The following is a 25,664-nucleotide window of genomic DNA, read 5'->3' as shown; positions in this document are numbered from 1 at the left end:
AGAGGAGAGGTGAGGAGACTGAGAGGTGAGGGAGAGGAGAGGTGAGGAGAGGAGAGAAGGAGAGTGAGAGGTGAAGGAGAGTGAGAGGTGAGGAGACTGGAGAGGGAGACTGAGAGGTGAGGAGAGTGAGAGTGTGAGAGACTGAGAGGTGAGGAGAGTGAGAGGTGAGGAGAGTGAGAGGTGAAGGAGAGTGAGGAGAGTGAAGCTGGTGTTTTGAGGTGACCCTATCTTGATCAAGGGTGACACAAAACTAACTTAATGTTGACAAAAGAGACTAGGCACACTATGATGGCACTGTACTCCCACACCACTCACCTCCTCTCCCACACCACCCATCTCCTCTCCCACACCACCCACCTCCTCTCCCACACCACCCACCTCCTCTCCCACACCACCCACCTCCTCCCCTCCCCACACCCACCTCCTCCCACACCACCACCTCCTCCCCACCACCCACCTCCTCTCCCACACCACCCACCTCTTCTCCCACATCACCCACCTCCTCTCCCACGGCCCTCTGCAATACTGCAATATCCCAGCTGACGTCTTCATGCAACTCAATATTTGATTGCATTATGTTGCGCTGTTAAGGTTGCAATGGCGAAGTGTACCCCGGCTCATGACCAGTGTGGCGAAAGGTTAGGTTAGGTTAGGGAACTTGGCCTTGGGGGGAACTTGACCTTGGAGGGAACCATTGGCGGGAACCTGACCTGACCTTGGAGGGAACCTGACCTGACCTTGGAGGGAACCTGACCTGACCTTGGAGGGAACCTGACCTAACCTTGGAGGAACCTGACCTAACCTTGTAGGGAAGGAAGGAAGAAAGATGGGAGGGGAGGAAAGAGGGAGGGAAGGAAGGGAAACAGCTAGCCAACACATCAATAACTGTGTGTTTCTTGTGTTTCAGGTGAAGTGTTTGAAGTCACCGGTGCCCGCAGTAAGTACAATACCTCCTCCCCCCTTGTTTTGTGTGTGTGTGTGTGTGTGTGTGTGTGTGTGTGTTATGCATTTCCATAGTATTGAATATAGAGCTACATTTTTGGTAGGGAGGTGCGTGTGGCTCAGGGGGTTGTTGTGCACTATCCTCTACTGTCCCCCCTTCCAGGTAACTCAATGGGTGTTTTAATATAACAACTGGTTCAGGTAATTGTTATATTTGTTTTGGTATTTTTTCCACAGCAGTATGTTCAACTCAAAGTTTTTTCCCGAAATTTAGATTTTTCCCAACATTTTGACCAACTAAAGGTTTTCCCCTAAAGAACTTGTCCAAATGGAGTTCCCCCCCCCCCTAACTTGTTCACCTGAAGCTTTTATCCAATACCTTGCTAACAGAGTGTGTGTTACTACCTGCGGCTGGGTCTTTGACAGGTGTCGCTCCTGAAGTCACACCTGATGAAGACACTGAAGCCGACACTTACACCTGGACGCTTCCTGCCCTAGATTAACCCCTTGACTGAGTCACCCTCTCTTCTGTGTGTGTGTGTGTGTGTGTGTGTGTGTGCGCCGCCAATAGGCCCCAGTTCTAATAAGCTCCAGTTCTAATAAGCTCCAGTTCTAATAGGCCCCAGTTCTAATAGGCCCCAGTTCTAATAGATTATGACCCAGTTTCAAAAAGCCCTAAAGTCTTCATAAACCTTAATTCTATTAGACCCCAGTCCCTCGGGCCCACTAGGACTGGGGCCTATTTGACCAGCAGGCGGAGTATTGGGTGTCTGGGTGTCATTAATGGTGGGTCACGTCCGCCCCTGGAGGGAAAATTTGGGTCGTGGGTCATCCTCGGTCACCACGCCCTCCTTCCCTCCCTCTCCTTCTCTCCCTTTCCTACCTCTCACTCCTTCGTCTCTTCTTTCCTACTCCTTCCTCTCCTCCACCCCTTCCTTCCCTCCCTCACTTCCCACTCCTTCCCTCTCTGCCTTCCTTCTACCTCCTACTCTTTTTTTCCCTCCCACCCCTTTCCTCCCTGCTCCTACTACGAACTCCTTCCCTCCCTCCTCCTCCTCCTACCGCCCACCCCTTTGTCTCCTCTCTTCAATCCCTTACCTCCCTTCCACTCATTCTTCTCCTTTGCCGCACTTCCTCATCCCCCCCCTTGTCTCTTAAACCAAGTGACCTTCTTCTTCGTCTTCTTCTTCTCCTCCTTCTTCCTCCAATCTTCATTTCCTCCTTTTATCCTTTATTAACAAATCATCGTTTTTACTTGTGTCCTGAGTTGGCATCAGTTTAAAATGAGGTCAGGGTCATTATCACGCCCAAGTAAACACTGCGGCTTAGGCTTTCTCAGGTCACAGGTCACAGTTTTTTGTGGCGAGGTTAAATTTAGTATATGACCCCGTTAGAAGGTATTGTGGAACTTTTGGGAGAGTTTGATTACTTGTTCCACACCCTGGGGGCACTAACACAGTACCCAATTAAAGGTGGACAACCCCCCCTCCCCTCCCTCTGCGCCACAACAAGGAACAAAAGGCCATAACTCACACCACTACAGCCTCAAGGTACTGCTTATCGAACTCATCTGAGACCTTGTTGTGATGTACCTACCTGCCCGGGGTGGTGAGGCGGTCGGTCCGTTGATGTTTGTGCCCGTTATTGGTGTTTACAAGACGTACTGACGGGCACAGAGACGGATACATTGCCAGACGCACGGACCTGTATATTTATGGCTCCCCCCTTCCCATACCTCCTCCCCCATCCTCATCCCCCTTCCCCCCCGGACAGTGGTAGACAATAATGGGGGCGAGATGTGAGACGATTACTCACTGTGTGTCGCTGTTGATATATGACACACTAGGCGGACAAGACGTCATGAGGGTTGTAATGAGGGCTCACTCACCTGCCCTCCCCCACCTGTCCTCCTCACCTGCCCTCCTCAATCACTATAAGAACATAAGAATGGAGGAAACTGCAGCGGGCCATACTGGTCAGTCCCGTTTACACCCAACCCCTATCGCTCATATATCCACCCAACCTATGTTCCCTCCCTCTCTCTCAATCATGCTCCCTTCCCTCCCTCCACCTTAATTATACCTCTTCCCTCCCACCCTCCTCCCGTCTCTCCATTTTGTCTTACTCTCGTTCTACCTCACACCCCTCTCTCACCCCCCCCCTCACACCTCTCTCTCACCCCCCCTGCCCTACTCGGATAGAGACAAGACATTGGTGGGTGGAATTATATAGTGTCGTGTGTGTTATGTTCGTGTGAGCTGGAGGAACATTGACTCTCTGGTATACTGGTCGTGGTATAAGAAGGAACATAGACCTGAATAAACATGGATGGATAAAAAACGAAGTTATATTGATGAACAAGAACACTGAGAAGAACATTGATGAGAGAGATATTGATAAAGAGAAACTTGCATTGCACCAGGTGTCATTGTCTCGTTACAGAACAGAAACTTTATCAGTAACACAAAAGAACAATGACGTAGAACAAGAACAACAAAGAAGAAGAAGAAGAACAGGGAGCTAATACAGTTATGTTATACTGTAATGTTATTTAGTCATTTCCTGTGGCATTGTTATGTTAATAGATATCACCGGAAGACAAGGCGAGGTACTGTGGCCTTGTCTGGGTCAATGCTCGACCCTTTCTAACCTAACCCTCACCCCCTCACCCATCACCCCCTCACCCATCACCCCCTCACCCCTCAGGAAATGAAACTCACAGTATTATCATGATCAGGTGTCAGCTGGAAGGGGGGGGGGAGTCTGATACTGTACGTTTATTGTTCTTGAGTCCTGAAGATTATGTGTGTGTGTGTGTGTGTGTGTGTGTGTGTGTGTGTGTGTGTGTGTGTGTGTGTGGAAGAAATACCTGCTAGTATGTGTACGTGTGTTCACCTACTCGTGTATGCTACTGTGTGCACGAGTTACGTAATCTAACAGGTGACTCAGAGGTTAAGTATTAACTTCAGGTAAGTGTTGGTAATGAAGTCACCTGCATCACCGAATACTAAAGGGTATAAGTGACGTCAGGTAAGAGAGAGAGAGAGAGAGAGAGAGAGACGATGATATTGTGTATGGCCCATAAGTCGGTGTTATACCAATTTTGAACCTCACTTGCTATGTCTCCAACTTTACTCAGGGATAACACACACACACACACACACACACACACACACACACACACACACAGGCTCTAGAAACAGTACTGCTCCGTCTATAAGCCGTTGATAGGTGTGTGTTAACCCAGCGGTCCCTGAGCTTGGCTGGCACCTTGTCATGGTGTTTACTACGCACCAACACACTCACCACCACACCACTTTCTCACTCCTGTGAATGGCGTTCAAACTTTTAGCCAAGTTTACCACAAGCTGCCCACGGTAGGTAGTGCGTGTCCAAGTAATTTTAAAGGTTGTGTGGTGGTGATGGCTGCCCCCGGAGCTGAGGTGTCGTAGTTCAGGTTAGGCCACCTCTGATCCTATCCTAACCTATAATAAGTATATGGGCCCCAGTCTCAGTGATAATGTTAGGGCCTTTAAGGACAGGGGCCCATTTAACCTGTCACTACTGTGGTAACCTCTCCGGGCAGCGCGCGCCACGCTCTCACATCCCGCGGAATTGAATTCCCGGAGCTGCCTCAGGAACAAATCTGCAAGTTGAGTAAAATTTATGGGAGTTCCAGTACCCCGCCACCTCACCCTGGTAATATCCTCGCCCTCGCCCAGGAGCTGTAAACTAAGGCAGGGCGAGGGACCTACACCAAATACCTTACGTGTGGTGTTGCCGCGGGGATGACACAGTGACTCGTGTAGTAGTAATGGGGATGGCAGATGAGTCACCACACCAGCGGCCCTCACACGCCTTTGTTATCGACTCTCTGTTGGAACAAGTTGATGAGTTTAGTGTTGAGTTTTTTGTTACTACTTCTGGACCACCCGGGAGTACATACTGAGGTCCACCGTGACTTCTTAACCTCATTTTGTTATATAAAAAGAAACACTCACTCACTCAGTCAGACTACGACACCTCCCAGACCTTCGTGTTACCTGTGTTGTATGAGAAACATTTCATCGTTGTTAATTGACTTGAACACGGTGACCCAAGGAGGTTAGGTCAGGTCCTACAACCCCATTAAACGTGAAATGAGTGGATCTTTTTTCTTCTTCAGATTTCTCATATGACACAAACCTTCATGTGTGTCATACCTCGTGTGTCATGTCTCGTGTGTCATACCTCGTGTGTCATGTCTCGTGTGTCATATCTCGTGACAATGACAATAACAACATCGTACATGACTAAAGTTGTTCTGACTCATTCATTCTGCTTACTGACTTAAATTGTGTTGTGGCATGATAGGTGGTAGTGTTACTGTTGTCTCACTCCTGTTGTGGCATGATAGGTGGTGGTGTTACTGTTGTCTCACTCCTGTTGTGGCATGATAGGTGGTGGTGTTACTGTTGTCTCACTCCTGTTGTGGCATGATAGGTGGTGGTGTTACTGTTGTCTCTGCACTCCTGTTGTGGCATGATAGGTGGTGGTGTTACTGTTGTTCCACTCCTGCTGTGGCATGACAGGTGGTGGTGTTACTGTTGTCTCACCCTGTTGTGCATGGATAGGTAGGTGTTACTGTTGTCTCACTCCTGCTGTGGCATGATAGGTGGTGGTGTTACTGTTGTCTCACCCCTGTTGTGGCATGATACGTGGTGGTGTTACTGTTGTCTCACTCCTGCTGTGGCATGATAGGTGGTGATGTTACTGTTGTCTCACTCCTGCTGTGGCATGATAGGTGGTGATGTTACTGTTGTCTCATTCCTGTTGTGGCATGATAGGTGGTGGTGTTACTGTTGTCTCACTCCTGCCAGACGTACAATCAGCTCCACACTGCCAGACGTACAATCAGCTCCACACTGCCAGACGTACGATCAGCCCTACACTGATAGACGTACGATCAGCTCCACACTGCTAGACATAAGATAAGCTCCACACTGCCAGACGTACGATCAGCTCCACAATGCCAGACGTACGATCAGCTCCACACTGCCAGACGTACGATCAGCTCCACACTGCCAGACGTACGATCAGCTCCCCACTTAGTAACTATGACTAGTTCTTGGTCAGCCTTGTTTACTGTTAGTTGTGATTTGTTTGTAAGAGGAGATGCACGTCCAAGGTGACCATCTGTTGACACTTGATTCTGAAGATGATTTAATCCAAGTAGCCAACATTTGCCAGACAGACAGACAGACAGAGAAGTAAATAGGTGGATAGACTTTCCCAACAGTGCCACATGATTCCCCCAGACAGTGCCACATGACTCTCCCAGACAGTGCCACATGACTCTTCCAGACATTGCCACATAAGTTCCCTAGACAGTGCCACATGATTCCCCCAGACAGTGTCACATGACTCTCCCAGACATTGCCACATAAGTTCCCTAGACAGTGCCACATGACTCTTCCAGACATTGCCACATAAGTTCCCTAGACAGTGCCACATGACTCTTCCAGACATTGCCACATAAGTTCCCTAGACAGTGCCACATGATTCCCCCAGACAGTGCCACATTACTCAGTGCCCAGACAGTGCCACATGACTTCCCCCAGACAGTGCCACATGACTTCCCCAGATAGTGCCACATGACTCTTCCAGACATTGCCACATAAGTTCCCTAGACAGTGCCACATGACTCTTCCAGACATTGCCACATAAGTTCCCTAGACAGTGCCACATGACTTCCCCAGACAGTGCCACATGACTCCCCAGACAGTGCCACATGACTTGAAGAAAAACAAGAAGATAGAAAGAAAGAAGAAGGAACAAAGGTCTTGCTCCGTCTGCAAGTAACAACAATCGCCAAGCGTGTAGGAAAATTATAGTGTGTCAAATAAACCTCATGAGTGTAGGCGGTGACGTGCTTAAGAGTTTTGGGTAAGAACACACGGGGTAGGGCAGGACACACGTAGGTAGGGGCACATGGGTAGGGGTAGACACACGTGGTAGGCAGGGACACACGGGGTAGGGCAGGACACACGTGTAGGGTGGTAGGGCAGTAGTAGGCAGGTAGGACACGTGGTAGGGGCAGGATACACGGGGTAGGCAGACACACGGGGTAGGGCAGCACGTGTAGGGCAGGACACACTTGGTAGGGCAGGACACACGGGGTAGGGCAGGACACACGTGGTAGGGTAGGAAACACGTGCAGGTGGTGTAGAATGAAGCAGGTCTTTGTTGCGGTGATAGTCTGTCACATTATTAGTGGTGACAAATAGCTTTATTCCCTTCCTCTGTGTGTGTGTCGTATCCGGTGTTCATTAGGATTTGTATCTAACAGAAAAATATCCGGATAAATTAAATGAATTGTGGTGTTCTGTTTTTATCTGTAATTATACCTTTTCGGTTTACCGGTTTACCGTAGCTCTTGTGAGAGGGGGTGTAGAGGGGATTTTTAACGCTTGTGTAGTCGTCTAAAAGATACTGACAGCAGCCACGGTCGAATGTAAACAAACACCCTTCCTCCTGCTCCCTCCCTCCCTCACAGATGCATCACTTGCTGCTTTTATCTTCAGTAACATTATTCTAATTATCTCGTGTGTGTTTTTTTGTGTGATTTGCCTCATCCTGCTTCTGGAGTTATCAAATTTCAGGTTTAACACACACACACACACGGACTAATTTATGTGTTGGTTTGTGTGAGGAGCAAGTAGTGAGCAGCTCGACATCCAGAGACCCACACCGTGTTGTTCCCTGCCTCAGTAAGTGGCTCCTGGCGGTGGTAGTTGTTGTTGGGTTACATCTCCCTCCCTCCCTCCCTTCCTGGACCATCCTCAGTAATACCTCCTCGCCCTGGACCAGTGTGGACCACCCTAAGTAGTACCTCATCGCCCTGGACCACAGTAGTACCTTCTCGCCCTGGACCACAGTAGTACCTTCTCGCTCTGGACCACCCTCAGTAGTACCTCATCGCCCTGGACCACAGTAGTACCTTCTCGCCCTGGACCACCCTCAGTAGTACCTCATCGCCCTGGACCACAGTAGTACCTTCTCGCCCTGGACCACAGTAGTACCTTCTCGCCCTGGACCACAGTAGTACCTTCTCGCCCTGGACCACCCTCAGTAGTACCTCTTTGCCCATGACGACCCTGACAGTCCAATCACTCCCACAACGAATCTGATAAGTACAATTTACTTCAAGTGCCGCTTTAATACTGTCTTTGTCTCCCCCTACAACGACTATCAGAAGGTGACGTCGTTATCGCCTCACTCTGACGACCACCAGGGCGACGTTGTGTCAGTGTGTCAGGTCATTATAACTCGACATATGTCTCTGGTCATATTTATTTCTTCACTGGAGCTGATTTGTCAAGGTAAGACCACACTAAAAAACTGGGAGATTATTGTGTGTGTGTTTGGGGAGGGGTCAGGGCTGTGTGTGTGTTTGGCGGTCAATGCTGTGTGTGCGTGGTGTCAGAGCTGTGTGTGTGTGGTGTTGCAGTTTGTCAGCATCTGTTAGTTTATGGGTTGCGTGTTGGCCGTGAGACACAACACAAGTCTTGCCTGTGGTTAAATCCTCGTAGTGTTAGCACATAGTGTCAAGGAATTTCCAGGCGAGTTGTGTGAGACCAAATCCTCCCTTAACTCACCCGGTCCTTTCTTAAACAGTGCCAGGCGAAACACGAGCGCCTGGCATACTGTTTACTTAATGACTGTGCGTGTGGGGTTCCTTCGTCAGGTGCCATGCAGTCACCAAGTCGTACACCTGGTGGAGTTGTGTGGTTGTATGTCAAGTGGGCCCCCAGTCTTCAGGGGTCCAGTTCTTAGGGTCAGGTTTGGGTATGTTAGGACCGGAGCACTTTGACTAACCATCCTCACGCAACCCTGTGTGTGTGTGTGTGTCGTCTCAAGCAGATCAGTTAAACTAGTGTGTAATGAATCGTAGGTTAGAGTCATCAGGACCCTGTGATCTGACTGTACCTGGCTGGTTGGACATGATAACAGGATACCTGGCTGCTCCCTTGATGGACCTGTTGTGTGTGAGGCCTGGTTTGGTAATTACTTGCCCTAGTGAACTTGACTGAATTACCTGCTCAACAAGACCATTAATACTGCCACAGTGTATTGTGTTTATATATAGCCCACCTGTTTTGTTCTTAATCCTTTCCTTAATTACAGGTGAGGTCTCGTACACAGTTTAATGTGGAAACGTCAATTGTTAGTGTGTGACGGGTGGTGGTTAGTTCATTGATCATTGAATTATTAAGCATTATTGAGTTTTAATTCGTCAATTTCATTCAACCCGGAAGTTAGAAGATTGACCTATGGCTGTTGTACTGGCAGGGAGGTTGTGGTCGATGATGGTACTACATACTGGAGGTCTCGGGTCCCACTGAAATATTGACGTTGTTGTAATGGCACAGATGTTTGACGACACTGGTGCTAGGGTCTCGGGTCCCACTGAAACAGATGAACGAACCACAGACGTATTTTTTTGCAGTGGAATATAACTTCTGACGACAGTGGTGCCATGGTCTCAGGTCCTAGCGAGTGCACATCACCTCCAATGACAGTTCCTGAAAAGCCACGCACTTGTATCGTTCAGTGGCTCCTGACACCCTCTTCAGGACAGTCACTTCTCGTGTGAAAGTTTGTGTGAGTGAGGAATGTGTATGACATGCCTCGTGCTGCCTCTCACACACCCTTATGCTCCTCACACACCCTTATTCCTCTCACACTCTTATGCTCCTCACACACCCTTATGCCTCTCACACACCCTTATGCCTCTCACACACCCTTATGCTCCTCACACGCCTTTATGACATGCCTTGATATTGCGGGTGGTGTGGGTGGTGCTTGTGGGTGGTGTCTGTGGGTGGTTCTAGACGTTGCCGTGTTAGGTGCAGGACGTACAAGTGTTGTCAGGTCAGTAGGCTAGTGGTGGACGTTGGAGCGGGAGGCATGTGTTGTCACTTGTGGGTGGGAAGTGGGTGTGTGGGTGGAGAGGTAGACAGTGCGGGTGGTGCTTGTTGAGATGGTTTGGTAGGTGGGTCAATAAATGACGTGAATGGGGATGATAACGTGTAATTCCTACGTGTCAGGTCGTATTGTGGCTGTTATGAACCACCTTGTTTCATGACGCCCTGATGACTGGGATCGTTAATCCAGGTTGGGACGTCTTACGGCTCCTGCTGAGAGGAATTCAGATGTTTGGAGGCTATGAAAAAATTGCAGGAGCGCACTGGCCTCTCTCTCGCGTAGAGCCGATATTGGAGTGAACGGCGCATCCCTGCAACAACACCACCACCGACTCACACTTCCTGAGTCATTCCAACTCTGGGTGTATTTCTGCTGGACCTGACTGTTTATGGTGTCATGTACGAGTATCGTGTGTAGAGGAAGTTTCCTGGAACCAACATGGAGCTCACATTAAGCTTTATTAATAGCAGCTATGGTGACAGCTGGCACGGGGCTGCGCCAAGATGCAACAGTCTTTGTTTACAGCTGGATCTTCGGTAACAAATGACTGTCATTATTTATTTGACATTTCAGTGTGTATGTTATGCACAGTGAAGTAATTGATAACGCTGGGAGCAAGAAATATAGGGAATCTTTGCAGTATTAGCCATGTACGCAGAAGGCCCAGGTTGTGTCGAAGGCGGTATCTGGCAAGAGTGTGGGGATGGGGGGAGGGAGAGGGCAGCGGCGCGCTGTAGTGTTGCCGATGGCTTCAGTTTACATCACGGTCTCGTTGGGAGAGACGGTTCTTAGTCTGTTATTCCCTTCGGACTGGTCGATAGCTAAGGCCAGAAGGTCTGATCACCTGTAGTGTCCTGTTGCAGGTGTAGTGCGTGAAGTAAGGCGCGACAAGAGTTGTAGGAGTTGAGTTGGTGTCAGCCATGAGTGTGGGGGCAACAACCTGCACTCTGGCCCTAACTCTTCGCCTGCGGACAGGCCCACCTGACAAGCGGACTTAGCAACGCCGTTCCAAAATAGAGGTGTGTGCATGTGCAAGAGTGACGACGCTCCTACACTCCTAATTCGCGCCCATGACCGTCAGGCCAGACCTCTCTCTTCTCAGTTGGAATTTTGATGAATTTTGAGAGGCTCTGGCTGTGTGTGTAAACAAATCCCAAGTGCTGACCAGAAGTGCGCGGGTATACCAGAAATAAAAAAAAACTCAGTTCATTCTACATTGTTAGTGATTTTTGTTGTTACATAGTGAATGTGGGCGCGAGGAACACTTATAACTGTTGTTAGTGAGTGAGCCAAACGCCTTCAAAGTGTCTCAAGGTGAGTGGTCGCTCCAAGACTCCCTTGCAACAACAACAACACTCACCACTCAAATCAGATCTTAGTAAGTCAGACACGATTATGTACTTAATGCACAGTGCTCTTTACTCAACTCTTGTTTACCAATAAAAAATGATTGTAAGTGACTTGGGAGTAACAACAGGACCCCCAGAATGTGTACTTGACCCTGGCAGTGAGTGGACCCCGTGTCCTCCTGTACTGAATGTTCCCTGGCACAGGTCCACTTCCCATAAGCTCATTAATTCTTTAACCCGCGCCTCGGATATAAACATTGATTCTTTCGTTACTGTTGCACATATGTTGGCCGGGTTCATGTTGTTCTCGTGTTGGTAACTAAGAGTGGGTGGTGTAGTTAGCATGTAGTGTCGTGGTGAGTACGTGGTTGTGTAGGTAGTGGAGGTGTGTGTTAAGGTAAGACTACTCGGTCACCTGACCCAGTCGCCCTTGACGGTGGCACACAGGCCGACCCAGGTCACGTATTACTGCCCCCTCGCTCATCTTCACTATATATTTACGGTTCTGCCAGTGTGTTTCTCAAGTATTTTAATGTCGATAATTTTTTATATGTATGTGTATTTGAATTTGTATATTTAGTTCTGTTATATTAGTAATTCAGGTAACTTAGCGATAAAGTGTCTTAGGAGGTGTTAGTCAAGTGGCAGAGTTCTATCATCGAGTCGGCGAGTGAGCTAAGAATAGTCTATATTCATTAGCTATCTGACGTAGGTTAATATTGACATTGAACTTGTGCTTAATATCAGCGGTGTGAGAAGTGTTATCTCGAGGACGCTTCAACAGTTATGCACTATGCAGCATACAACTTGGTACACATCTATATTCTTGTAAACTATTCCACGGTCTTAGGGTAAAAGTTGTAAGAAAATAGGAAAATTGAATGTGATAAAAAAGCAAAGTTGAAAACAGTAGGAGAGTAAAATTAAGATTTTAAATTATATTTCGCGCTCACATTTAAATGAAGAGTGAATGTGGGATAGCCAGAGACTGTGGGGGTGAAAGCTGGGCCAAGTGCTGCTTTCTCGGCTGGGAGGGAGATCACTGTAGCCCACAACTGCGCACCACTTATACCACCCCCTCCCACAGCTGGAGCCTTCAGTTTTTGAGGACGATGTTCCTTGTTGCATCTACCCCTGGTGGTGTAACGGGGGGCCTTGTCTCAGGTAGGACCTCGGTGTGTGTTGACCCCAGCTGCTTAAGTCTTCAACTGCGCAAATCACTACGTGACGTCCACTGCTGCTGCAATGGTCCAGTGGTGACGTGCTCCTTTGTTATGATTCCCTACGTGGTTGTTATGGAGACTTTGCTATGGTAACTTCACCGTGCCAGATGCTGAGGTGTGCGAGCAACAGTTACTGAGTGGTGACGGTGTGTGCCTTGTCCAGTGAGGTGGTGTGTTGTGGCCGCGTTTGGCTGAGAGGGGACACTACCAAGACACAGGAAGGCCCAGCTAACACTGCCTCTCACCACCACAAGTGCGTCGTGCATATGTTTACCGCCAAATAAGCAGGGTACGCGCCAGTAAGTACCACCCGCTGTTATTTTAGTTATTTTTCAAGAAAGAATACAGGGAGATATATACCGCACACACACACACACACATATATATATATATATATATATATATATATATATATATATATATATATATATATATATATATATATATATAGTAAAACAACCTTTGTGTTTATTGTTAATGGTTACTTGAATATTAGAGTAACGGTACTTGTGACTTACATATTAACAAAGGTGGATGGGCAGGCCAGGATGGGCAAGTGGCGTAACCTCGCTCATAACTAATTTGGATTCATATCGTCAAGGACATCTCTTATATAAAACTTAACTAAGAGACCGATGGTAAGTGACAAGAGGTGGTGTGTGTTGTGGTAGGTACAGTGACTGGTGGTAATGTTGTGTGTTGCTCCCCACGTGCAACCTATTGAGCCTTGTGCAACCTATTGAGCCTCGTCCAACCTATTGAGCCTCGTCCAACCTATTGAGCCTCGTCCAACCTATTGAGCCTCGTCCAATCTATTGAGCCTCGTCCAACCTATTGAGCCTCGTCCAACCTATTGAGCCTCGTCCAATACTTATTAGTGTCTTTATTGTTCTATGTAACGTTGTGCTTTATTTTTGATGAACGACAAATATATTTTTCTTACCTTCAGTATATAAGATCATACGTGAGAAACTAAAGCCTTTATTAGCTCTTAGTTGAAGGGTCTTAGTCGAGTCCTTAACCACGATCAATTCATAATTTAAATTGCATTTTATTTTATCATATTTTTCTCGTCCGTTGAGTCTCGGTTATTCATCTTGTACAAAGGTCTCTCCTGGCTTCCTGGCTCCCCAATGAGATGATGAATCATACCACGAGAACTTGGCCGCCCTACTTGACTGCACATCAACGTTTTGGCTGCACCCACCCACTGTGACCAAAATAATACTGTTGTGTACTTCACTGTGGAGTTACCCACCATCCCTGGGGGGAAGGTCTTATCCTGTACATCTCCAGTCTTACTACCTGGGGGAAGGGTTAATCTTCCCCTGGGAGAAAGGGATAACCTGACAGTCTCTAGCTTCATTGCGTGAGGGAAACGGGTTTATTGTTCCAGGGGCGAGCATGGACAGGGGGTCAGACCAGTCCCGGGAGAAAGGGTTAACCTATCCATCTCTTAATTTCAGAACCCGAGGGAAAGGGGTCTACCCGCCCCTTGGGAAAAGCTGGAAATTTTAACCCCCGACCAGCTGAACTTTGAAAACCTTGTAATTAAGTTTAGTTAACTCGTGTTGAACGGCTCAACTGTATAATGACACAGCGTTGTCATTGTCTCAAAAACACGTGTGCGCCTTTGTGTGTCTGTGTCGTAGATCTCAGAGCTATCAAGTTTTAACGCCAAAATGAGACACTCCAGTTTCGAGATGGGGGTACCTTCTTCCCCGAACATCTTAGATTGGCTGATATTTGTGGTTGGAAGAATGGCTTGTTAGAGGCGACGTTTGGACCACCTGATGCTCGTTTGAGTTTGACACCAGTCGTTATTTGGTGTGTGTGTGTGTGTGTGTGTGTGTGTGTGTGTGTGTGTGTGTGTGTGTGTGTGTGTGTGTGTCGCCTTTCTTTGTGTATTTTTTTGTAGACACTGAAGGTGGCTGATATAGCCCCCCCGCCCCACTGAGGGTAGCTGAGAGACCTCCCCACTGAGAGTAGCTGGGAGGCACCTCCCCCCACTGAGGGTAGGGTTGAGACAAAGGGTTCTCTTAGACAATGTTTTGTAGAAGTTTATAGATCGATGAGGTAAGATGCACGTGTCCATGTGTGTGCATATGCGTATGTGTATGCACCGCACGTCTATACGTGCATTCATTCGTGTATGTATGCATTCGTTCACGCATGTTGCATCCTTGTGAGCAGCATCTAGGCGCTATGAGAGTGAGTGGTGCGCGAGAGTTGGTGGGTGCGGCGCGAGGCAGCCGCCATCAGAATCAGCTGGAACTGTTTGTAAACAGAGCGGAGGGAGGGAGGGAGGGAGGGCCACCACCGCCCGCTGCCTCGCGCTATTGATTTTCAACCCCTCGCATTCGACACTCCTCCCCTCAGCCAAAACCACCCGTAATCGACACCCCTCTCCCCCCCCGCGCTCCCCTCCCTCCTTTAATCCACACGTGATCGATATCTTTCCATGCAAAGGCACAGTTAATTGAAACTCCACTTAAGCGGCCCACCAGTCAATTTAATTACTGCTCTGCTGTAAATTAACAGGCCTTTGTTGAACGTCGCCATCAAGGCTGTGTTAAGGGTTAGGTTTGATCAATGTCTGTTGAAAGGCCCGCGAATTAGTTGTTAAGGGTCAAATAGCGCCTCCCCCCCATATTGACCCCGGTTGAATAGGCCTGTCCCCCCCCCCTCCCGTTTTAGGGGGTTGGGCCCAAGAGGAGTGGGCCAGTTGACACTTTTGTTTACCTTCAATTAATACATTTGTTTATCACCAGTTGACACCTTTGTTTATCACCAGTTGACACCTTTGTTTACCACCAGTTGACACGTTTGTTTACCACCAGTTGACACGTTTGTTTACCACCAGTTGACACCTTTGTTTATCACCAGTTGACACCTTTGTTTACCACCACTTGACACGTTTGTTTACCACCAGTTGACACCTTTGTTTATCACCAGTTGACACCTTTGTTTACCACCAGTTGACACGTTTGTTTACCACCAGTTGACACCTTTGTTTTCCACCAGTTGACACATTTTACCGCCAGTTGACACCTTTGTTTACCACCAGTTGACACATTTTACCGCCAGTTGACACCTTTGTTTATCACCAGTTGACACCTTTGTTTTCCACCAGTTGACACGTTTGTTTACCACCAGTTGACACCTTTGTTTTCCACCAGTTGACACATTTTACCGCCAGTTGACACCTTTGTTTATCACCAGTTGACACCTTTGTTTACCACAAGTTGACACCTTTGTTTACCACAAGTTGACACCTTTGTTTACCACCAGTTGACACCTTTGTTTATCCCAGTTGACACCTTTGTTTATCCCAGTTGACACCTTTGTTTATCCCAGTTGACACCTTTGTTTTCCAACAGTTGACACCTTTGTTTACCACAAGTTGACACCTTTGTTTACCACAAGTTGACACCTTTGTTTACCACCAGTTGACACCTTTGTTTATCCCATTTGACACCTTTGTTTATTCCAGTTGACACCTTTGTTTATCCCAGTTGACACCTTTTTTACCACCAGTTGACACCTTTGTTTATCACTAGTTGACACCTTTGTTTACCACCACTTGACACGTTTGTTTACCACCAGTTGACACCTTTGTTTATCACCAGTTGACACATTTGTTTACCACCAGTTGACACCTTTGTTTATTCCAGTTGACACCTTTGTTTATCCCAGTTGACACCTTTTTTACCACCAGTTGACACCTTTGTTTATCACTAGTTGACACCTTTGTTTACCACCACTTGACACGTTTGTTTACCACCAGTTGACACCTTTGTTTATCACCAGTTGACACATTTGTTTACCACCAGTTGACACCTCTGTTTATTCCAGTTGACACCTTTGTTTATCCCAGTTGACACCTTTTTTACCACCAGTTGACACCTTTGTTTATCCCAGTTGACACCTTTGTTTATCACCAGTTGACAAACCCCATAAATTTTTCTTCAATGTTTATTTTGATTACGTTAACCACTGAATCAACTTAGGTATGAGCATAATTAATCCAGGTGTAGTAGGTGTTGGTTAGCACTGTGATGCCAAGGTAAGGGCAGGAGGGAGGGGTGGTGGTAAGAGGGGTAGAAGACGACTAGGACACTGAGACTGTTGTCGTTTTTTGTGTTGTTTTATCGTTATTAGGTTGATTCTTGTAAGGGTTTTACCTGGCCCTCACCTATCTTGTTGGGCGAGGGAGTACAGTACCTTATCGCCAGGTGGGTGTAAGTTTTAATTATGTTTGTTTGTTTTATATTTTAGTGTAATTACGTTTGATAGGTATTGTGAGGAGTGTTTTAAAATAAGTGTAGTATATTTGGGATCATTCGGTGTAGGATTATGCAAATGGAGATGAAAGTAATGTAACGTTATAACTGTGTGTGTGGCATCATCAGGACCCTCGTGTAGATGCTGGCGACATTTAGCATCTACGGTAGACGGGGGCGTTACGTCATCAAAACAAACAGGGCTAGCCAGCCAGCTGAGTCGCTCCCTGCAACAACGGTACCCCTCCCCCCCCCCCTCCCTCCCCACTCCTCCTGCCAAGCGCTTTGTCCCTCACTGACTGGTGGTCACTGGGCGCGCTACACCACCATCATCATCACCCTTACCTACCCTGTCACTACCATCCTTACCTACCACAATCACCACTTACCACAACTATTACTACTACCACTTCCTGTGACCCACCATCTCCTCCACTTACCACAACTATTACTACTACCACTTCCCAGACCTATCACCATCTCCTCCACTTACCATCATTTCTAGAGACCTACCAACCCCACCACTTAACCACTGACGCCCGTAAAGTCTCTCAAAAAATAAATCCCCCTTTATGAGTAAGAAGTGCTGAAGGTCACGCACGTCCGTGTTTTTTTGTTTTTTTTACGGACGGAGATTAACGCACGAGTGTTGACCATAAAGGATAGATTATGAGGTCTGTCGGAGATGTCTGAGAGGGTGTGTGTGTGTCTGGGAGGGTGTGTGTCTGTCTGGGAGGGTGTGTGTGTGTCTGGGAGGGTGTGTGTCTGGGAGGGTGTGTGTGTGTCTGGGAGGGTGTGTGTGTGTCTGGGAGGGTGTGTGTGTGTCTGGGAGGGTGTGTGTCTCCTGGGGAGGGTGTGTGTCTGTCTGGGAGGGGTGTGTGTCTGGGAGGGTGTGTGGGACCTGGGAGGTGTGTCTGGGAGGTGTGTGGTCTGGTCTGGAGGGTGTGTCTGGAGGGTGTGTTTCTGGGAGGTGTGTGTCTGGGAGGGGTGTGTGTGTGTCTGGAGGGTGTGGCCTGGGAGGGTGTGTGTGTGGGCAACTGGGAGGGTGTGTGTCTGGAGGGTGTGTTTCTGGAGGGTGTGTCTGGGAGGGTGGGGTCTGGGAGGGTGTGTGGGGTCTGTCTGGGAGGGTGTGTGTGTGTGTGTCTGGGAGGTGTGTGTGTCTGAGGGTGTGTTTTGAGGTGTGTGTGTCTGGGAGGGTGTGTGTGTGTGTCTGGGAGGGTGTGTGTCTGGGAGGGTGTGTGGGGAGGGTGTGTGTCTGGGAGGGTGTGTGTGTGTGTCTGGGAGGGTGTGTGGTGTGTCTGGGAGGGTGTGTGTGTGTCTTGGGAGGGTGTGGTGTCTGGGGAGGGTGTGTGTGTCTGGGAGGGTGTGTCTGGGAGGGTGTGTGTGTCTGGGAGGGTGTGTGTGTGTCTGGGAGGGTGTGTGTGTGTCTGGGAGGGTGTGTGTCTGGGAGGGTGTGTGTGTGTCTGGGAGGGGTGTGTGTGTGTCTGGGAGGTGTGTGTGTCTGGGAGGGTGTGTGGCCCTGGGAGGGTGTGTGCCCTGGGAGGTGTGGTCTGGGAGGGTGTGTGTGTCTGGGAGGGTGTGTGTCTCTTTTTGTATGGGAGGGTGTGTGTTGGAAGATGAGAGCGTGTGTGTTAATTGATGGTATGTGTGTGTTGGGAGGAGTGTCAGGGAGTACTGTAGGGGTGTGTGTGGGTGGGGGGGGTGACGGTGCACTGGAGAGTTAATTCAGAACTATATCCTGGAGGTGAAGTGGTGTGCTGGTGAGTGACCCTGTGTTGGTAACTCCTGTACTGGTGATGTGAGCGAGTGAGAGTGGTTAAGAACTGGTGAGGTGATGGGTCATCTCTTCCCTCCCTCCCTCCCTCTGTTTACATGTAGTCAGCTGGTAGTGTTGTCAACCTGTGCTAAGCTTGGTGTTGTGCCCACTGTGAACACGACAGATCACCCACCTGTTAGCTCCTGTGATGGCTCCCCCTCACCACTATGGCTCTCGACACAACACAGTTTTATTATTGTCTCTTCACATGTACCCACCCACCCACCCACCTGGCCGTGTGTGTGTGTGCTATAGAGAAAAATGGTGCCATATAGATACAGATTCATGGCACTATAACATTGGTACTGGCAGACAGGTGAGTCTTCCCACCCACCTCAGGTAAACTGTGGCTCACTCAGACGATGCTTCCTCATGTATTAATGTCAACAAGTTTGGCCTCTAGTATAACCCCGTTAGTGTAAGAGTCTGTATGCAAAAACGAGGTTGGGTTAGGTTGAGTTAGGTTAGGTTAGATAAAAATAGTTGTGCTTTGTCGTGTCACTTGGTGGTTCAGTTTATCTGATCTGCAAAAAAAAAAAATATATATGAGAAAATCGATAATTCAAAGGTCAGGTGTCGTCTTAAGGTCAGGTTTTTATTGTGTACACCTATTACCTGCTCTACACACACACACACACACACACACACACACTGCAAAGTCACAGTCTAAATTTTAAATGTTTATGAAGGTGTGTGTGTGTGTGTGTGTGTGTGTGTGTGTGTGTGTGTGTGTGTGTGTGTGTGTGTGTGTGTGTGTGTGTGTGTGTGTGTGTGTGTGTGTGTGTGTGTGTGTGTGTGTGTGTGTGTGTGTGTGACCCTAGGCTGCCTTTTTATGTCCAGTCGTGTTATTGTTATGCTGGGTAGAAGGTTAGTGTTGATGGCATAGCTGCAGGTGGGTGAAGGCGGCGGCTACAGGTGGGTGAGTGTGGGCTACTGGTGGGTGGGAGTGGGAGGGCTGTGGGTGAGTGTGGGGTACAGGTGGGTGGGCAGGGGAGGGGGCTACAGGTGGGTGAAGGCGAGGGCTACAGGTGGGTGGATGTAGGCTACGGGTGAGTGGGGACGGGGGCTACAAGTGGGTGAGTGGGTGGAGCTGTGGGTGAACGGGGATTACAGGTGGATGGATGGGGATGTGGGCTACAGGTGGGTGGGCCTGGGGGTGCTGTGGGTGGGTGTGGGCGGAGCACCAGCAGGTTGTTGACTGTCCTTGAGGCCTCGTGAGAGACGGCCGATCATGTACACCCAGTCTCCCATGTATACCCAGTCTCCCATGTACACCCACCGAATCTCCCATGTACACCCTCCCAGTGTCTCCCATGTACACCCATTTGTCTCCCATGTACACCCTCCCAGTCTCCTATGTTGTGTTGTGTACATGTCAGTATCGTGTCTCCCATCATGATATACTTATCTCCCGCTGTTTCTATTGATGCACCGCCGCTTGTCTAGTGCGCACCTACCACCATTACCATTGCGCATTATGGCTACCACTGCGCATTATGGCTACCACCACCAGATCTACGTGTGGTACTGAGAGGCAGTGGTGTGTGTGTGTGTGTGTGTGTGTGTGTGCCAGGAAGCCGTTCATGTACTGTACTCACTCACTGCTAAAGACGAGGGAGGAGGTGAACTCAGGCCCTGTCTGTCCTGTCCTGTCCCCCTGTCTCTGTCCTGGGTCCTGCCCCAGCCTGTCCTAGCCCTGTCCGTCCTGTCCCTGCCTCGTCCCAGCCTCGAGCCCACTTTGGTGGTCTTGTGGTGTTCATCCCCATCCCAGGCTGGGGTACGGGACGGCGAGGGGAAGGGGAGGGATAGGAGGAGGAGGGGGCATGAGACAGGTAGAAGGAGGAGAGGAAAGGGAGACGGGGTGAGAGGAAAGGAGAGGGGAGGAGATGAAAGGGAGACGGGGGAGGTGGGGGGAGACTGGGAGAGGAGGGGTGGGGAGACGGGAGGAGGGGTGGGGAGACGGGAGGAGGGTGGGGGAGACTGGGAGGAGGGGTGGGGAGACGGGGAGGAGGGGTGGGGAGACGGGGAGGAGGTGGAAGTGTTACAGCCTCACCACAAGTAATTCAGCGGCGCTACAGTCCACTCACCTTGGCCACATCGCTGTATCCCCACTGTACCTCTCGGCCCGGACCTCACTCCCTCCCTCTCACCCCACTCCCCACACACCCCTTTCCAGACACCCCACTTCGCACTCCACACTCTCCACCACACCCCCTCCACATACCCACTTCACACACACCCCACTCCACACACCCCACTCCACACACCCCTCTCCACTCACCCCACTCCACGCTCTCCCTCTCTTACTTTACCTAAAAGAGAGTTTGATTACAAGAACAACAGGAAATTGATGTTGAAATCTCGATCTTTTTTTTTCTTTGTCGGAGTTTAATGTTTCTATAGCTGGGTTATTGAATGGGCGTGTGGGCGTGTGGTGCGGAGGAGACCATACTCGTGAATAGAGATGGTGTGGGCGTGGTTAGTGTAGCTGTGACTAAGACGTGGGCGTGTGATGATGTGGGCGTGGTTAGTGTCGCCGTGACTAAGACGTGGGCGTGTGATGATGTGGGCGTGGTTAGTGTCGCCGTGACTAAGACGTGGGCGTGTGATGGTGTGGGCGTGGTTAGTGTAGCTGTGACTAAGACGTGGATGGTGGTGGTGAGATGAGGAGGAGGTATGGGTTGTAGGACCTTACATGGTGTGGGCGTGAGGCGGGTGGCACTGCTTCCTCGTGTACCTTATATACCGTACCTTGGTCTACCGTACCCCTACCTGGCACCCACCCACCTTCTGTAGTAGGTAAATATTAGGTTAATTATAGGTCTCTCTCTCTCTCGTGTCTTTATCTAGCGTGTTGCGATATGAACAGGTATCAGAACTGGCACAGTGCCAGAGGTGACAGTGCCGTAGTACAGCCTGTGTAGGTCATGAGGTGTCAGTGTGTACGTGTTAAGGTCATGAGGTTGCAGAAAGTGTGTGTAAGTGTGTGTGTGTGTGTGTGTGTGTGTGTGTGTGTGTGTGTGTGTCGTGAGGATGGAAGTATGGGGTACACACAGTTCACACGTGAGAGACTCATTCTTGGCGTGATGGCTCCCGTACATGGCACAATGCCTGGCATGACCTTGTGATCGGTATTTCCTCGCCCGATTATCTTTGTGTGCACAGTTCCCTTTATGTAGACAGGTGGGGGATGAGTCTCAGGTTGTTATGGGGTTTTGAGAGATGATGATGTTGAAACCTAACCTAACAAGGTATTGATGATGGATTATAACTACTCAAGTGAACCATCGACAGCCCACACACACACACGGTAAATAAGCGCCAGAAACAAGGAGACACATAGAAGATACATAACAGATAACGTCAGTACCTCAGAGTTACTTTCCCTGCCTCTATTGTCTTTTATACTCCTTGTTTGTTACGGTCAGCTGAACTTGTCAAGACCTAATCACCTAAAGTTACAGCGTCATGTTACCAGTGTGTGTGTGTGTTGCGCAATTGTCAGCTTAAGTAGAGAGCTTCAGCTGGCCAGATGTTGGGGGTCTGTTCAGGTGGTCAGTTAGGCTCGGTGTGTGTGTGTGTGTGTGTGTGTAAGAGAGAGAGAGAGAGAGAGAGAGAGAGTGAGTTAAATCGTATGCTATTAACTCTTTATGATAATTTTATACGCCAAGTTGACCCCTGAACTCTGACAACAACCACCACCACCACAACAACTACCACCACAACCACCATTAAAACTTGTTAAAGAGTCTCCGGTTTTCTCCCCAGCTTAAAAGATATATTTTATACCCGACGGTTAGGCTGGGTTGTGTGTGTGTGTGTGTGTGTGTGTGTGTGTGTGTGTGTGTGTGTGTGTGTGTGTGTGTGTGTGTGTGTGTATAATAATAATAAATAATAATAATAATAATAATAATTATTAACGGTTTATTGAAAAAGTTCTGTAGCCCGAAGGCTGAAAATATACATTGGACAAAAATGACTTATTACATACAAAGACATGGGGTGGGTGGGTCGTTTAACAAAAGCTCTTATTACTGAAAGGAGAAGGAACATGAATTGAACATAAAAATTATTATAGTTTACAGTTGATGGCCCGGGCCTGGGCTGGTCATGGAGACACCAGGTGGTGTGGTGTTCACGTGATGTAGTAACTCGTCCTCGGGTGTTGATATGAAGGACCTCACGTGGTCATGGGACACCGTGTGGTGTGGGGAGGTGTCACAATACCTCACTCTGCTGGGTGGTGGTGTGTTTATTTCGTAGTCAGGAGTGAAGCCGAGCCACTGTTGTTCCCAGGGTGGACGGATTAGCACCTCCTCATTAGAAGATGGTAGTCAGTTCCCAGGGATGCTTATCTCACTGGTGGGTCACTGCTCTCACTGGTGCTGAATTCACTGGCTTAAACACTGTTCATCACTGTTCAACACTGATCCCATTTCTTTCCGAAACGAAATTGTCACTTTTGATTATGTTGATACCCCGGTGGGGAGGATGGGTCGGGGGAGGGACTTGAGGAGTGGGGCCGAACATAGCCAAGGGGGCCGCTGCTCAGTAGGTCTTGACCCTCCGGTGGTCAGGGATGTAGTGTGTGTGTGTGTGTGTGTAGTAATTTAGAATGGCAGACTTAGAGCTGTAGATGCAAGGAAATGATGTAGTGGTTAGTGGTAGATAGCGAAGGTGAGTGGTAGTTAGTGATAGTTAGCGGTGGTTAGTGGTTGTTAGTGAAGGTGAGTGATAGTTAGTGGTAGTACGCGATGGTTAGTGGTAGTTAGCGAAGGTGAATGATGGTTAGTGGTGGTTAGCGGTAGTTAGTGGTGGTTAGTGGTAGATAGCGAAGGTGAGTGATAGTTAGCGGTGGTTAGTGGTTGTTAGTGAAGGTGAGTGATAGTTAGTGGTAGTACGCGATGGTTAGTGGTAGTTAGCGAAGGTGAATGATGGTTAGTGGTGGTTAGCGGTAGTTAGTGGTGGTTAGTGGTATTTAGCGAAGGTGAATGATAGCGGTGGTTAGCGAAGGTGAATGATGATTAGCGATGGTTAGTGGTACCGTGGCGGTCACATGAAGCTAGTGGTAGTTAGTGGTATGGTTGTGGTGAGGTAATAGCAGAAGTGATCATTTTGTGGTGAGGGAGGTGAGGTGGGTGTGTGTACAAGTAGGGCAGTGTGAGCTTGGCCTCTTTGTCTCAGATGTAAACACGTCAGAACTTGTCCTTTTACACACTGGAGTTGTCAGCTCTGTGTGTGTGTGTGTGTGTGTGTGTGTGTGTGTGTGTGTGTGTGTGTGTGCTTCCGTTCGTGTACGACACCTTAAAATTGAACTCATAGCCGTTTGATATGTCGTGTCGTGTAGTGCCGTGAGGTGTCGTGTGTCGTGTTGCGCTGCGTCATGTCTTATAGCTTCTCGTGGTGTCTTATAGCTTCTCGTGGTGTCGTTTGTCTTCTCGTGGTGTCGCCTCGCGTGGTGTGGTGTCGTATTAGCAGTCGAGATAAAAATAGATGCTGCTTCGAAGTACAGAGCCATTCTTCCTGCTCAGTTATGTGTGAACAACTTACGTAACTCCGGCCACGATACGTGACTGACTGCCTGTTTGCCACACCACTGTATTCTGAGCCACACCACTGTTTTCTGGGTCACACCATGGTATTCTGGGTCACACCATGGTATTCTGGGTCACACCATGGTATTCTGGACCACACCATGGTATTCTGGACCACACCTAGGTATTCTGGGCCACACCACGGTAGGCAGGGCCATACTATATAATGGTTGGACAGGTATATAAACTTTCACCATCACAACAACCACACCCTGTATGACCCAATGTAAAGGAAAAACTAGGACAACTCGCCATTACCCCAGAACACGATCCCTAAACCCATTAACATCCAGGTTCCTAATTACTGCTGGGTAGACAGAGGCAAATGGCGTAAAGAAACTTGCCCAAAGTTCCACCCTGCTTGGGGATCGAACCCGGGTCCACTCGCTTGATGACGACAATACTCCACTTTAAGCCACACACTGTCGCTTTTGACCACACCACGTCACTGAGGGCCACAACACGTCACTGAGGGCCACAACACGTCACTGAGGGCCACAACACGCCACTGAGGGCCACAACACGTCACTAGAGGGCCTGGCTTACGTCACTGAGGGCCACAACGTCACCTGGTAAGCCTAGCTTACGTCACTAAGGGGCCACACCACGTCACTGAGGGGCACAACACGTCACTGGGGCCACAACCTTACGTCACTGAGGGGCCACACCACGTCACTGGGGCCACAACTACGTCACTGGGGGCCACAACACACGTCACTAAGGGGCCACACCACGTCACTAAGGGGCCACAACACGTCTTTGAGGGCCACACCACCACGTCACTAGGGGGCCACAACCCGTCACTGAGGGCCACAACCTTACGTCTAAGGGCCACACCACGTCCTGAGGGCCACAACACGTCACTAAGGGGCCACACCACGTCACTGAGGGCCACACGTAGTTACTAAGGGCCACATATAAGAAAGCTCTGTTCTCATGTCTTACAGCATTAACTAAACAACGACACTTTATGGCTATTTGATGACCATTGTGGGTGTGTAAGTGGGACACACACACACACACACACACACACACACACACACACACACACACACACATTTTGCGGCCATATTGAGTGCTCTTCCCCAGCAGTGGTTTGTGTGTGTGTTATCTGACTGGATGTCTCTCTATCTGACTGTCTGTCGGTCTGTCTGTCACTCTCCGTCCGTTCGTCTGTCCACCCAACTTTGTGGTATCCGCTTTACGACCTTTTGTTGTCTTAGTGAAGGGTTGTGTGTTGTTGTTGTTGTTGTGACTGGTTAGTACTGGCCAACAACAACAATAACAACAACAGCAATAATAAAAACAACAATAACATCAATAATAATAACAACAATAATGACAACAACCACGATAACAACAATAACAACAATAACAGCAACAACAGCAATAACAACAACAACAACAGCAACAATAACAACAACATCAACAACGATAACAACAATAACAGCAACAACAGCAATAACAACAACAACAACAACAGCAACAAT

General features: G+C 48.8%; 1 protein-coding gene across 4 annotated transcripts in view; it reads left to right on the top strand.

The window, feature by feature from the left end:
- The window catches only part of LOC121864749 (protein yippee-like 2), a 100,481-nt gene that overhangs the window by 9,560 nt on the left and 65,257 nt on the right, over nt 1-25,664 (top strand). Inside the window, exon 2 of one of the 4 annotated variants that reach the window (XM_042363917.1) lies at nt 908-937. The gene's annotated coding sequence lies outside the window, so the exon portion shown is untranslated. Of the gene's footprint in view, nt 1-907; nt 938-10,664; nt 11,288-12,328; nt 12,781-25,664 lie in introns of those variants that run through there. The other 3 variants (XM_042363919.1, XM_042363916.1, XM_042363918.1) reach the window with 3 other exon arrangements.

This window comes from Homarus americanus, unplaced genomic scaffold (genome assembly GCF_018991925.1).
Source record: "Homarus americanus isolate GMGI-L3 unplaced genomic scaffold, GMGI_Hamer_2.0 scaffold11347, whole genome shotgun sequence".
NCBI classification, from domain to species: domain Eukaryota; kingdom Metazoa; phylum Arthropoda; class Malacostraca; order Decapoda; family Nephropidae; genus Homarus; species Homarus americanus.
The sequence above is the reverse complement of the archived record's forward strand: the minus strand, read 5'-3'. Positions and strand labels throughout refer to the sequence as shown.